Source organism: Stenella coeruleoalba, assembly GCF_951394435.1.
Source record: "Stenella coeruleoalba genome assembly, chromosome: 7".
Lineage (NCBI taxonomy): Eukaryota > Metazoa > Chordata > Mammalia > Artiodactyla > Delphinidae > Stenella > Stenella coeruleoalba.
In genome coordinates this window covers 38864522-38877913 of record NC_137153.1, presented here as the reverse complement: position 1 = coordinate 38877913, position 13392 = coordinate 38864522, and positions in this window count along the sequence as shown.

Sequence of the window (13392 nt, the reverse complement as noted above, 5' to 3'; positions counted from 1 at the left end):
ACATTTTCTTTAAAACCCTCTTCACCTGACAATGATTTTATATAATTTTTACAGTGATGATAGAAAGATAATTCAGTCTTTTCCCAATGTGGTAGATCAAAATATTTTTAAAATTGGTAGTTTTAAAAAATGTCTTTCAGCTTGACAACTTGCTATTAGTAATGCCACTAAAGATTTAGGATTGTTGCTAAAATTGAAGACACTGCCACCCATTTCTTTCATAAATGAGATGTAAGGTCTCAGGGTATTTCAAGTTCTCTTATGTGTTGTCCTGTGCCTAGTGTGTTGACTAATCTTTTATTCATGACACTCATAAAGCACTTAGTTGCCAATGTCCTCACTCTAATGTATGTTGTGAGTTTTGTGCTGAATTTGTTGGTGTCAGTATTTTGTGCCAAACGATTAAGAAATTAAAATTGTTTCCCATGATTTGAATTATTAATCAAATCATCAAATAATCCAAAAGTCTACTGGTAACTTTTATTCACAATTTATATTTTCTTTTTAATGTATTACAGCTTTAAAAAAAACCTCTCTGGATGTAATCCGAATGGTTCCTAAACCTCACTATTTGCTTTAAGCCAATGTGGGTTTACCTTGCAGTGAACCACATAAACATAGTCTACTAAAACCAGACTGAATGTATCCCCAACTTCACTTCCCCTTATCAGTACACCATAAACTACCCACAGACACCCTGCCACCATTCAACAGCGGGGGGAAGTGTGAGGGAGGGAAACTGGGGTGGAAAATGACAGTGGTCACACCCAATTGTGGTGAAAATATCTTACACACATATGTAACTTTGAAAGTGAGATGCTTGCTTTTTCCCGGGCTTTGGAAGGGAGCCCAGCCCAGTGAGTGGCCTGGGAGTTTCAGCTTCAGTGGCTTCACAGTAATGGTAAGTCTACCTCAGGGCTCCTGGGTAGACAACCGCCAGGGTCTGCTCTCCGATGCAAGGAGAGTCAGAAATCTTTAGAGGCAGTGAAGTGAGCAGAGCCTGGAATCTGTAGGAACCAAGGGATGTAGGAACCAAGCCAGAGCAGTGTTCCAGGAGGACTTAGACTTGGGAGTGGCAGTCGGTGTGTGGAATAGAGATGGGAGGCAGCAGACTCCAGAGGCAAATACTACAATGTCTGGGGAGTTAGCAGATGTGGCAGATGAGACCCATCAGTGATACATCTCAGATTGTCAAGACTGAGTAACAGGGAAGAAAAAATCCGACTTCATATTGGATCCATTTCTTTTACTTTAACCTTTGTATTCTATTGCCTTTGCTACAAGCTAATCTCTAAAGGGATGTTGCCTATAAACTTAAATTATACATAATGGGGAGAGGTGGGGCAGATAAATTCGGAGGTTGGGATTAACATATACACACTATTATACCTAAAATAGATGATCAACAAGGACCTACTGTGTAGCACAGGGAACCCTACTCAATACTCTGTAATAAGCTATATGGGAAAAGAATCTAAAAAAAAGTAGCTATGTATATGTATAACTAATTCACACACACACAAATAATGGCCCACCTCTGGGGAATCTGCCTCCCATGTAATGAGCACTAAGCTAAAATGCCTTTGTTTAGCTCACAGGAAACCTCCCGACCAGGCCCACCTAGGAGTGGCTGCAGGAAAGAAGAAATCAGCGCATCCCCTCTGGAGTCTGACTGGAACCAGGACTTTACCCTCTCCCCTTTTAGTATAAAAGAAGCCTGAATTCTAACTCAGGGAAGATGGTTCTTTAGGACATTAGTTCACCATCTTCTTGGTCTGCTGGCTTTCCCAATAAAGTCACTATTCCTCGTCCCAACACCTCATCTCTCGATTGATTGGCTTGTTGTGCAACAAGCAGTATGAGCTTGGACTCAGTTACAGCTGGATCAGCAGGAAGACGGGCATCACTGGTGGGCACAAACAGGTTGGAAGAGTGGGATTGTCACATCGTGTAACAGGGCACAAGGTGACTTAGTTAACCTGGTCAGGAGGGGTTGAGACCTGAAGCTAGCTGGGCCCCCTGCAGATGTTGGAGGGCGGTTTAGTGCAAAAAGTAACTTACTTGGGGTTATTCCTTAGAGTGTGGCAAAGCTGGAAAGGACCCCAGTTTTTCTGACTCCAGTTCTTTTCTTTACCCCAGGCTGCTTCCCAAATAAAATCTTTGCCTCACGCTAAGCATTCCATGCTGGAAGAAAGCATTCATTCTTGCTAAGGAGAGCCTTCCTGGGAGGTGGCTCATGGTGGGTGGCTCTTCTTACTGATGATTTTATCAGTCGTAGGGAATCCATGCTGGGCGCTAAGAGCATCCATAAGACAGGGGAGGGACTGAGAAACCTGTTGTGTTACGTCTTTCTCAGTTTTCTTCCCTCTGCCTCCCACGGACACCTGGTACTGGTGCCAAAATACGCATTCTAGTGCCTTGAAGCAAAAGTAGTTCTTCTGCCAGAACAGGACTCTGACACTAAACTTTGTTTTTCCCCCTCTAAAAACCCTTTATAAAATTTTCACCACACAAAAGTTGAAGGATTTTAGTCACTTGAAGCAGTTCAGTGATAATTTTGGATGCAGTCTTTTAAAGGGAATATTCATTCGACAGATACTTATCAAATGCTGCAATGTGACAGACAGTACACCTGACACTAGTGCAAACACAGTCACTGTTCCTGCCATCCTGGAGACTCTGGTCCAATAAATCACGAACAAATGTAAAACTGCAGCAATCAGCTAAAGGAGAGGCACATACCTGGCTGATACCCAGCCACTATGCACTTGAACTGCTGTATCAGTGTTAAGGTACTTAAGTGCATCCACATTGATTGTGGTAGGTATTTTCCTCAGATGGCCACCATCCTTTCTTTCCCTCTGTACACAAGTGAGGCTCCACCCACCAAGAGGTGAAGTCTTTCCTCGTCCTTGAATTAGGCTGGCCTTGGGACTTGCCTTGGCCAGGAGAAGGCTTTGAAGGGATGCTATGAGACTTCTGAGCTAAGGCCTTAAGAGGACTGATGGTTTTTGCTTAAATTTACTCTTTTGGAAGCCATCTACCTTAGACCCAGTAACCTGAGACCATAGTGCTGTGAGGAAACCTAGCCATAGGGAGAGGTCACATGGAGACAGTGATGCTCAACCAGGTCCCGGATCTTCAGGCATCCCAGCTAAGACACCAGACTTGTGAGTGAAGAAGCCATCTCAGACATTCTTACCCCAACACTTGGAGCAGAAAAGCCACCCAGATGAAACCAGCCCAGGTTGCAAAACTATGAGAAATAACAAATTATTGCTTTAAGTTATTAAGTTTTGGGCTGGCTTGTTACACAGCAGTAGATAATTAAAACACCAGTGTACCTGCTGCCTTGGGCCCCTTGAGTGCCCCCTCCCCCGTGGTAGATGCCCCACAAGTCCTGTCTCCAGCACTCCCAGTACAGCTCCCCCATGAGTTAGCACTAGTCAGTTCCTGGCACAGAAGGAATCCTCCGCAGTCGTCCCAGAGTCCATTCTGATAAGGCCCATGTTCTGCTGGCCAGTGTTGGCACAGTACCAGTAGATGTTCTGAATACCATCATTGGGTACACAGTGACAGTGGGATCATACAGTGGTGGTTTCTGACCTATTCAGAGGCCAGGGAAGGATTCTCTGAGGAAGTGACAGGCTGAAAGCTGAAGTATGTGAAGGTGTTAATTTTGTGATAAGGGAGAAGAGACATGACCTCAGAGAAAAGATGCAAGAGAGCTCTGCGGTGGGACAGAATATGGAAGAAAGAGGAAATGAACGAAACCCGGTGCGACTGGTGTTGACAGAGCGAGAGAGATGCGAGGGTGTCTGGACCTTGTAATGCTCCTCCCAGGGTACATCTGATTGGACTAGAGTGTACCCTTCTCTAGGCTGACCAATGACCAAGTAGAATACTGTATGCAAGTTGACTGGCTAGCCCAATCAGATCCTGTCTTTCAGAGAGTTCAAATCAAGTTGTACCAAGAGACTCCATTGGTCAAGAGCAGTGTTACTGCTGAGCCACTGTAGTGGTCTGCCACGTCTGGGGCAAGGGATGCTACTTTCCAGTTGAGGACTGATCTCTAGAGTTTCTATAAAGCAGAGACAACAGATGGTGAACTGCAGGCCAGGTGGTGTGGCCAGCACACCTTTTTTTCTGTCTGTCCACACAGGCTTGCCAGAACAACGTTTTATTATTAAATTACTTGTGAACATTAAAATATCAAAAGCTTTCAAGTAGAAAGCTCTCGAATAATTGGGAATTTCTTGAATATTTATGCCACATCCCTGACGTCAACAATGGGTGGAGGTGAGTAGCAGCAGCTTGCTTTCGGCGGAATATGATGAGGGTCCACCAGTTTATAACACTTTCCAAAGCTCCCTGGGGTGTCCTCCCAACATGTGAGACCAGTGTTAGCTGCCATACATCATCTTACACAAGCCCCACTGCACACATTTTCATCACCCACCAGCCCCTAGAGGCAGTGGACGGGTGAGATCTGTTCTGTTTAGACACTACAGCTGCCATTGTAAACGGAAGACCCTTGATGTCCTCCTGGTTGTATGTGAGGTAAGGTTGCCAGATTTAGCAAACACACCAAAAAACCCAATAACAATGACAACACCAGAAAAACCAACTAAAACTGGGCACCCGGTTAAATTTGAATTCCAGATAAGCAACAAATGATTTTTAGTATAAGCGTGTCCCCAATTTTCTCTGGCAATGCTAGGCACGAGGCAAAGACACATGGTGCATTCCCCATAGACACGTTTCCATCAACAGAGGCAACCTTGAGTGAGGCTCTGCTTCTTGCAGCTGAAGTACCACACAGCGCATGTGTCAATGAGCAGAGCCCATTCCATGAAGATTGACTCAGAGGGGTGATCAGACTCAGGGACTCAGAGGCTGGGGGAGGGAAGTCTGCTAACCAGAGGCTGTGGTGAGACTGAGGTTTGAAGTAACAAGGGTCTCCGCTGGAATGTGGAGGCTGTACAGGAAATCTGTTTCTCTATTCACAGCACTTCTGACACCAAATGTGGAGGTTTTCCCCACTAAGCAATTTTCCACTTTCCTGTGGGCACCAACTGGGTGTCCTACAATTTAATTCAATTCTGACACTAACTACCCAGCGTTAGCACAGACCCTACAGTTGAAGGGCTTAGTTCCACGAGACTGTCCCCACTTTAGATACCAATCCAAAGTACTGGGTTCCCAGGTTACCCACACCTCTGACTTGGCAGCAAATCAGTGTTCCCATGACCCCTCCTTAGGTTTGATAATTTACTAAAATGGTTCACAGAATTCAGAAAAATACTTAACTTGCTGTTTCCACTTTATTATGAAGGTTATTATAAAGGATACAAATGAATAGGCAGAGGAAGAGGTACACAGGGTGAGGTTCGGATGCATCCTTAGTGCAGGAACTTCTGTCCCCGAATGCGCCACCCTCCCAGCCTGCAGATGTGTCCACCAACCTCGAAGCTCGCCAAGTCCCTGCATTTAGGGATTTTATGGAGGGTCCATTACGTGGGCATGATTAATTAAATCATTGGCCATTGGTGACTAACTCAATTCCTGGCACTTATCCCCTCCCCAGTGGTTGGGGATGGTGGGGCTGAAAGTTCCAATCTTCTCATCTCATGGTTGGTTCCTCTGGCACCAGACCCTATTATCCAAGTGGGGTTTTGCATAAACTCAGGTAAGGTTGAAAGGGGCTTATTATGAATGACAAAAGACGCTCTTCTCACCTTTATCATTCAGGAAATTCCAAGGGTTTTAAAAGCTCTGTGCCAGGAACCTGGGATAAAGACCAAATACACATTTCTTATTGTACCACAATATTAGAGCTGGAATGGAGAGGATGTGACAAGGTGACCGGTTTTGAAAGAAGAATCAAGAGACTTTGGTGGCAGGTTGGATGGCAGGACAGGCTGGTGGACAGGAGGAGTCAGATATGTTGGTGACACTTCTGTGGTTGTTGAATTGTGGCGCCACTGCCCTGGAGTCTTATTTCCAAGGAAGTTGGGTGGGGGAGCTGCTCTGAAGAGAAAAGCAATACCTTTTATAGATGTGCAGATTCTGAGGCACTGTCAAGTGGAAAAGTCCAGTAAGTGGTTGAAAAGTCCATTAAAAACGAAAGCAGCTAGTGTTTACTTTGTGCTTACTAAGTATTTCCTGTTTGAAGAACTTTATACGTATTAATTTGTTAAATCCTCATAAAGCTTTTATGAGAGAGACACTATTCTTTTTCCCACTGTATTGATTGGGAAACAGAGTAACAGAGAAGTTCCGTAACTGGTCTAAAGTCACACAGCTAGCGATGTACCATCCCAGCTGCCCCTCGATGCCTTTGCCACGCTTCCTCCCAACCTAGACCCAGGGGAGTCTAAGGTCCTCAGCTCCCCTTTAAGGTTATCAAATCAATCTAGAGCTGAGTCTCTACAGCTGCCAGTAGAATATTAATTAATTAAAAACTTGGAAAGGGAAATATACCATTCAAACCAGACATCCAAAATTAAATTATATTTACATATACAAAGAATCAAAATGGGTACATGGCCACGTGGCACATTTATTTTGTGTCTTCTGATTAGGATGCTTTAATTTTACCATTGTCATCTCAGTATTTAGGATTTAGTAAGGCCATAGGTGGAGACAGTAGCAAGATGAATCATGAATCCTAATACCATGCCTTTGAAGAAGCTCTCAAACATGATTAAAATTATTGGCAATAATATGTTAATTAACAAATTAATACTAGCTTTGTAATGTGAATGCGTGGCAATATTATTTTACAGGTGACTGAAAATAAGCTGCTAGCCGGTAGCTCCAGTTCCTTCTTCTTTAAAAATAATGTTTATTCTGTGTATAATAGTAATGCACTTCATTAATCAGTTTCACTTAGGGTGTGTATTCTTGCTGGACTGAAAATTATTTTGTCTTTTTGGAAAGTATTGTTAAATCCATGTTCTGAGATTAATAGCTGGCATTGCTCCCTTGTTCTGGAAACAGTTTGAAAGAGAATGTTTCATCCCTGGAGTCAGAGGCTGGTTCCAGATTTCAGCCTTCAGCCACAGATGATCTACTGGCAGAGAGAAATTGGAGAGATGGGAAATTGCGTCCATGGAGATGTAATGGGGTCGCAACTAGGGTAGCAGATTTAGGACACAGGTGGACAGCTGCCTCCCCTGACCAAGCCAGCAACTGTGCTTCCAACTTCATAACAGAAAAGGGAGATGTGGGAAAGAAAAACATCTTTATTCTTGCACATGTTTTGGCCTATTGCTGACTCTGTCATAGGCCATTTGGGATATGCGAGTGACCTCAGTGTGCGTGCAGCCTGGCTCTTTTTAACACTGTGTACTTCTCTTGATCATAAGTAAACTTGGAAAAAGTGACAGCCTGGAGAAATCAATTCAGGACCACAGTATAGCGACACTGAGCAATGAGGCATCCCCAGATCTCCCCAGTAACTCACTGCTGACACTGTGGGAACACATGTTTATTGACAACGGGGCTGGGGTGCTTTGGGTTGGACTGAAGGCAGAGGCTCTCAGTGCCCACCAAGAGGACACTGGGCCCAGGGCTCTGGGCTGTTGAGCCACTGTAGGGTAACTGACTCAGGATTCTCATGGGGACATTGGCAAAATCTTTGTGAACTACATAGGCTTGAGGTAGATGAAACTGACTAATTAATATACCGTGGCCCAGCCTTAGAGCTGTGGAAATGAGAATGCCGGGGAGAAATCCTGTGGCAGTTTTGCTGAAGGAAGGGTGTATGTGGGTTTGTGTGTGCGTGTTTAAGAACCCTTATCCCAAATTGCTAAGTGGCTTTGACTGCTTATACCAGAATTCCTTTCCTTTTCTGTTCTAATGGCATTTTCATCTCCTCACCACCCATTTTCTCTCATTCCTGAATGTCAATAGTGATTTCAGGTTCTGGCTCAAGGTGGAAAAGTAGGAGGCTCCTGAACTCACCTCCGAGGCACACAGTGAATCTACAGCTACAGAAGAACAATTCCCTCTGGAAGAAATGGAGAAACCAACTGATCTATGTCTACACATCAGGAGAACGAGAAAAAACCCACCTCACAATGGGTGGGAGAGACCGAGACACAACCTCAGCACAAACCCCACCCTCGGTGCTGTGACACATGCCAGCGGGAACTCCTCACTCCCAGCTTCTCCCTGAGGAGCAAAGGGCTTGAACCCCACATCTAGCACCCCAGCTTTCAAGACTTCCACCTGATAGATGGGTCCCCAAAACATCCAGCTTTGAAAGCCAATAGCACTTGTGTCCACAAGACACTCCACCCCCCAACAGTGATTTTTAACTTGATTCTTGACGCATGATTTTGTTTTAAACCTAGGAAAAAGGGGGAAACTTCTTGGAGACTAATGTGGACACTTGACCAAAATGAATCCTATAACTAAAAATATTAATAGTTCATATTCTTTAAAGAGGTAGAAAACTGGCTCATTTTATGCACATTCTCCTATTGGCCACTTGGAATAAAGTTCAGACCTTTTGAATAGGTCATCTGAATGCATTTTCTCTTGTAAGTAGGTTTAAGCAATAACAGATTGGACTTTTTCTTTCCCTGTTTCCTTGACATCCCTATGTGATGTTGCTTGTCAGAAGGCCAGATACAAAATGAGGTGCGAGATTGCGTGTGTGTGTGTGTGTGTGTGTGTGTGTGTGTGTGTGTACATGGAACCAGTTTTCCTCTCAGTGGCCCACACATGAGTGGAGCCCATGCATCCTTCCTGGTTGTGCAGCTCCAAGTACACAGGCAATGACGCGAGCCCAAAGCTGTGCTGCTTGGCCTAGGATGGAAATTCTCCTGCAGACTCCTCCAACTTCTCTTCTGGTGATGGCTTAAGAAGGAAGATGAAGACAGGAAGTAAGTCTCTTCAGAAATGAAAGGTCTAAGTCAAGCTTCTTATTTAGGAAAACTTACGTAGACTTGATAACTTCCTCAATGATTCACACCACAGGGGGTTCTGCTGACTGTGTGTTGTACTCTCAGCGGCCATGAATGCAATGAAGGCCAGGATTTTAATTCAAACAAAAATAGTTTGCTTTTATTTTTCCCATATGGGAATGAGGACAGGGTTGAGGCAGAATAAATCTATTTGCAAGTTCTTCCAATGAAAGTTATTAAGCAATTGATGATTTATTTTATATTCAGCCTCTTGAGTATTTAAAAAAATCCAAGCCATTTATGTTTATTTTACTTAGGAATAGTCTAAGAAAATAGTGTGAGTGAAATATTTCACTCTGTCCTGTCTAACAGTTTTATAAGCAAATTTTGTTAAATGATAGAGAATGCATGTAAGGGAAAACATTAAAAAGTGCCAGTGAAAAAGAGAAAAAAATGTATATATTCTTAGTAAAAACTGCTAAACTAGCTTTATAAATATAAGCTGTAATCACTAAATGGCAAATAGTAGATTTATTTTTGCTTGGTAGCACATACAGGACCATAATAATTACTGCCCAAAAGTACTAGGATGTATCTGTTATATGACATTCTTCAGTGGAGTAATGCTGGGGGCTTTCTGCAGCCCTTCTCAGTAAACAGAGCCTTGCGGGATAAATGATCACTTGAAGCATCTGTTCTAAGTTATATGTGCCTCAGTAACTTCTTGGTGTTTGGTTGTTTTGCGGGGGAATGAATGTTTTCACTTTTTATTTTTCCTCAAAGACAGAGGGAGAGATGGGGATGTTGGGTGAGCACATCCCAATCACCTGTGGTGCTTTCTAAACTCCATTCTCTCCCTGACAGATTGTAATATTGTAGAGCCTGTCATCCCTTTAAGGGGCACCCTATTCTCTATCAACCCCAAACCTCACCCAGAGTCAGCTGCTTGACTGAGAGAGTGTATCTTATCCCTCGGGTGTTTTAGACAGGAAAAAGTGTTTGAGAAAAACTAGTATTTCTGAGAGGATTTTTATTTCCAGAAATAGGGGTGTATCCCATCACCAAATATCATATGCTAGTCAATCAAGATACTGTTATGCATCTTTAATCAGCTGTGCCTTCCAAATAATTCACATTTGAATATTTAGGTGAGCAGGCAAGGTCTTTGCAGAGTTTGTTTTGAGCATGGACTGGATGACTTTGCTTAAAGGTCACCATGAGAACTGTTTCAGGCAAGGAAGCTTCAAAGCTCTACTCCTGAACCATGGTAGAAAGAAGAGGCTGTAAGGGCAATTTCTCTCTCTTTTTTTTTTTTTTTTTTTTTTTTTTTTTTTTTGCGGTACACGGGCCTCTCACTGTTGTGGCCTCTCCCATTGCGGAGCACAGGCTCCAGACGCGCAGGCTCAGCAGCCACGGCTCACGGGCCCAGCCGCTCCGCGGCATGTGGGATCTTCCCCGACCGGGGCACGAACCCGCGTCCCCTGCATCGGCAGGCGGACTCTCAACCACTGCGCCACCAGGGAAGCCCAGGCAATTTCTCTTTTGAACCCACTTTTGAACATTTTGTTTTCATCTAAAAGGTTGTTTGTAATGGCACCAAATCCCAGCAGTCATGAGAGAGCTATGTCCTACTGTCAGATCCACCACTTTGAATAATGATCTATCAGCTTTGGAGATTTGCACTTCTGAGATGAGAGCCAGCTGTGGGCAGAAGGAACCTCCTCCACCCCATGTTCCAACATTCCCACAGAAATGAATATGCTTTTAGTTGAGCCAGCTCAGACACAGAGGAGTCAACACTGGAGCATTTATCTGAAAAGGAAACCCTCCCAAAATCCTAATGCATCTTGAAAAAGCTTCTAAAAATCTAGACATGGTTGCCGTGTAAAGGCCTGCACGCGAAATGCGGGTGGAAGGTTGATGGTCCAGACTTGAAGAGCCTAAATCCATTTGTGGTTTTTGCTGAACTTTGATCTGGCTCCCTGACATATGGCATCATTCCTGGTCCCGTATAGGAGACAGACTCCATCTGTGGGAGACAGCAGGCAGGGCCGGCTTCTTGGAGGAGGTGGCAGTTCCTGGATGCAATTCAGTATCTCCAGAACATAGGACACATTAAGGGGCAGGAAAGCACTTCTAGACACTTCCTTTTTGGGCTTTTGTTCCTTAAATCTTAAGTTTGATTCACCTCCACTTATAAAACTTACAAAGAAGGATAATTTAGATTCAGTGAAGACATTTTTTGCCCATCATTTTTCTCCTTCAAATGGGAAATAAAGTAGTTTCGGGAGACATTTGAAGCTGCCTATCAGGACCTGTCCCCCACCTACTGCATCCCGCTTGTGTCCTATACCTATGGAGGGCTATGTGGAAAAGGCCTTCTATTTTCTATGTAACTGAAACAAAAGGAAAGGAAAGGAAAACAACCCAACTGCCAATTCCATTTCAGTCAACAGAACTTGAGAAGTCAATGTTTGAGTAATACTTGGCTGAGTAAATCCGTGCCCACACACCAAGCTGGAGGACGGTGGGGAGACGGAGTGAAAGTGAGGCATGAACCTCAAAATCCAGTCAGTATTCCCGCTTTGCACCTGCCCCTTGGTCAAGGACAGACTCTCTCCTCGGCCTTTCTCTCCACCTGCCCTGCTGAGGCCAGCTTCTGGTTCTGCCCATGACTAGGTGGCTGCAGAGTTACTCAGCGAGCCTCAGCATCTTCATCCGTGAAGAAATGACTTCACGGAGCTGCTGTGGGAAGTAAAGAGGACAGTGAATGTGACGGTCTCAGCACAGTGACTGCACTAAATAAAGGCTCAACAAAATGTCAGTGCCTACAACCTTAGGTAAAGGAGACTATAAACCTGGGGTACCAGAACACATTATATGTAGCAGCAACGATAATTGATCTCGTGAACATTTTAATATAGAGACACAGACAAGTTCTGTGAAGACTAAGAGATGGGCTGGAAGATTAGAAGCGGAGAATGTTTGTATTTTCAAACAAAAAGGTAGATCCTGAAAAGGTAAATCCTGGGCAAGAATGCAATGGATCATTACACGGATGGGCTGTGAACATCTAGAAGAGGAAGCAACGTTCCGGGAATCTGCAAGTGCTGGCTAAGGTCACGTGTATCCAGGATGCAGTCCCTCATGGTTTTTTTTAAAGCCAAAATGGGCAGAATGGAAAAATGATTACTTCAAAGGTTAGAAATGTTTTATTTTACCAGAGAGGAAGACTTGAATTCAAGCCTTTGAGACCAGCATGATTTTTTTTTTTTAAATTATTTTTTGGGAGTGTAGTTAATTTACAATGCTGTGTTAGTTTCAGGTGTACAGCAAAGTGAATCCGTTATACGTAAACATATATCCACTCTTTTTTTAGAGTCTTTTCCCATATAGGCCATTACAGGCTTTCTTTTTTTTTAAATGTATGTATACATGTATGTGCGTATTTAATTCTGGGAAAGGATTATAATGGGTTATTAATTTTAAACTCCATGAAAATAGGCAGTATTCCTGGTTCCTAGAACAGTACCTGCGACAAATGACTATTTGTTGAATGAATGAATGAATGAATGAATGTGTAATGAATCAGTAAGCAAATACCCACCCAACCACTGCTGGGAAAAACTGGGGAGTAAACAGAATGAGGTTTTATTTTTATTTGTTAGGGTTGTTTTTGGCAACACATATTGCACGCTTTAGCTGGGTTTCTTTGGGAGAATTTGTGTGTGTGCACTGCAAACGGCTGTCTGTTCTATGAAATTGTGTGTGTTCTTTGTGGAGTGACTGTGTTTCCGGGAGACTCAGACCTGACATGGTGAGGACTTTGGGAAGTTTATGGCGTATGTCCTTCACTTTGTGGGGAAGAATCTATACCAACCAGTTGGTCTACACTTGGGCATATGTAAAAATGACCAACCCCTAACATACTGAAGTTAGACTAGTATTATTAGCAATCACTAGGTGTCCTTGGGCCTCGAGGGAGCAGTAACGCAATGGAGACCCTCACTGTCAACCCTCCTGAGAGTACATGCTCTTTGTCTTGGGATGGAGAGCTGGGCCATAGAAGGAGGCCTCTCTCGGCCTCTCTCTGTCTCTGTCTCTCTCTCTGTCTTCCTTTTTCTCAGGGACCTTGTGGTAAAAGTCTGCACTCCAGAAAGAAGGGAGGACAGCTGGATTTTGTGACATGGTGGCAAGCCAGGAGACAGGAAAGGGGACCGAGTAGGATGAACTTGTGGGCTCGACTATTAAGCAAATTTAACTATTAAACAAGGTCATTATAAAGTACTTCCCATAAAGTGTTTCCATGACTAGTCAGGCTTTTGGAAAATGAATCCAACAGATCGTGATAATCTCAGTCACTCAGCTGGGTGATTGGTTGCGAAAAAGTATTGAATGTTTTTCCAAGTAAAAGGTCCTATGCCACTTGAATCTCCTTTCTCACCATAAATCTCTCCTCTTGCTGCCAGTGACTCTC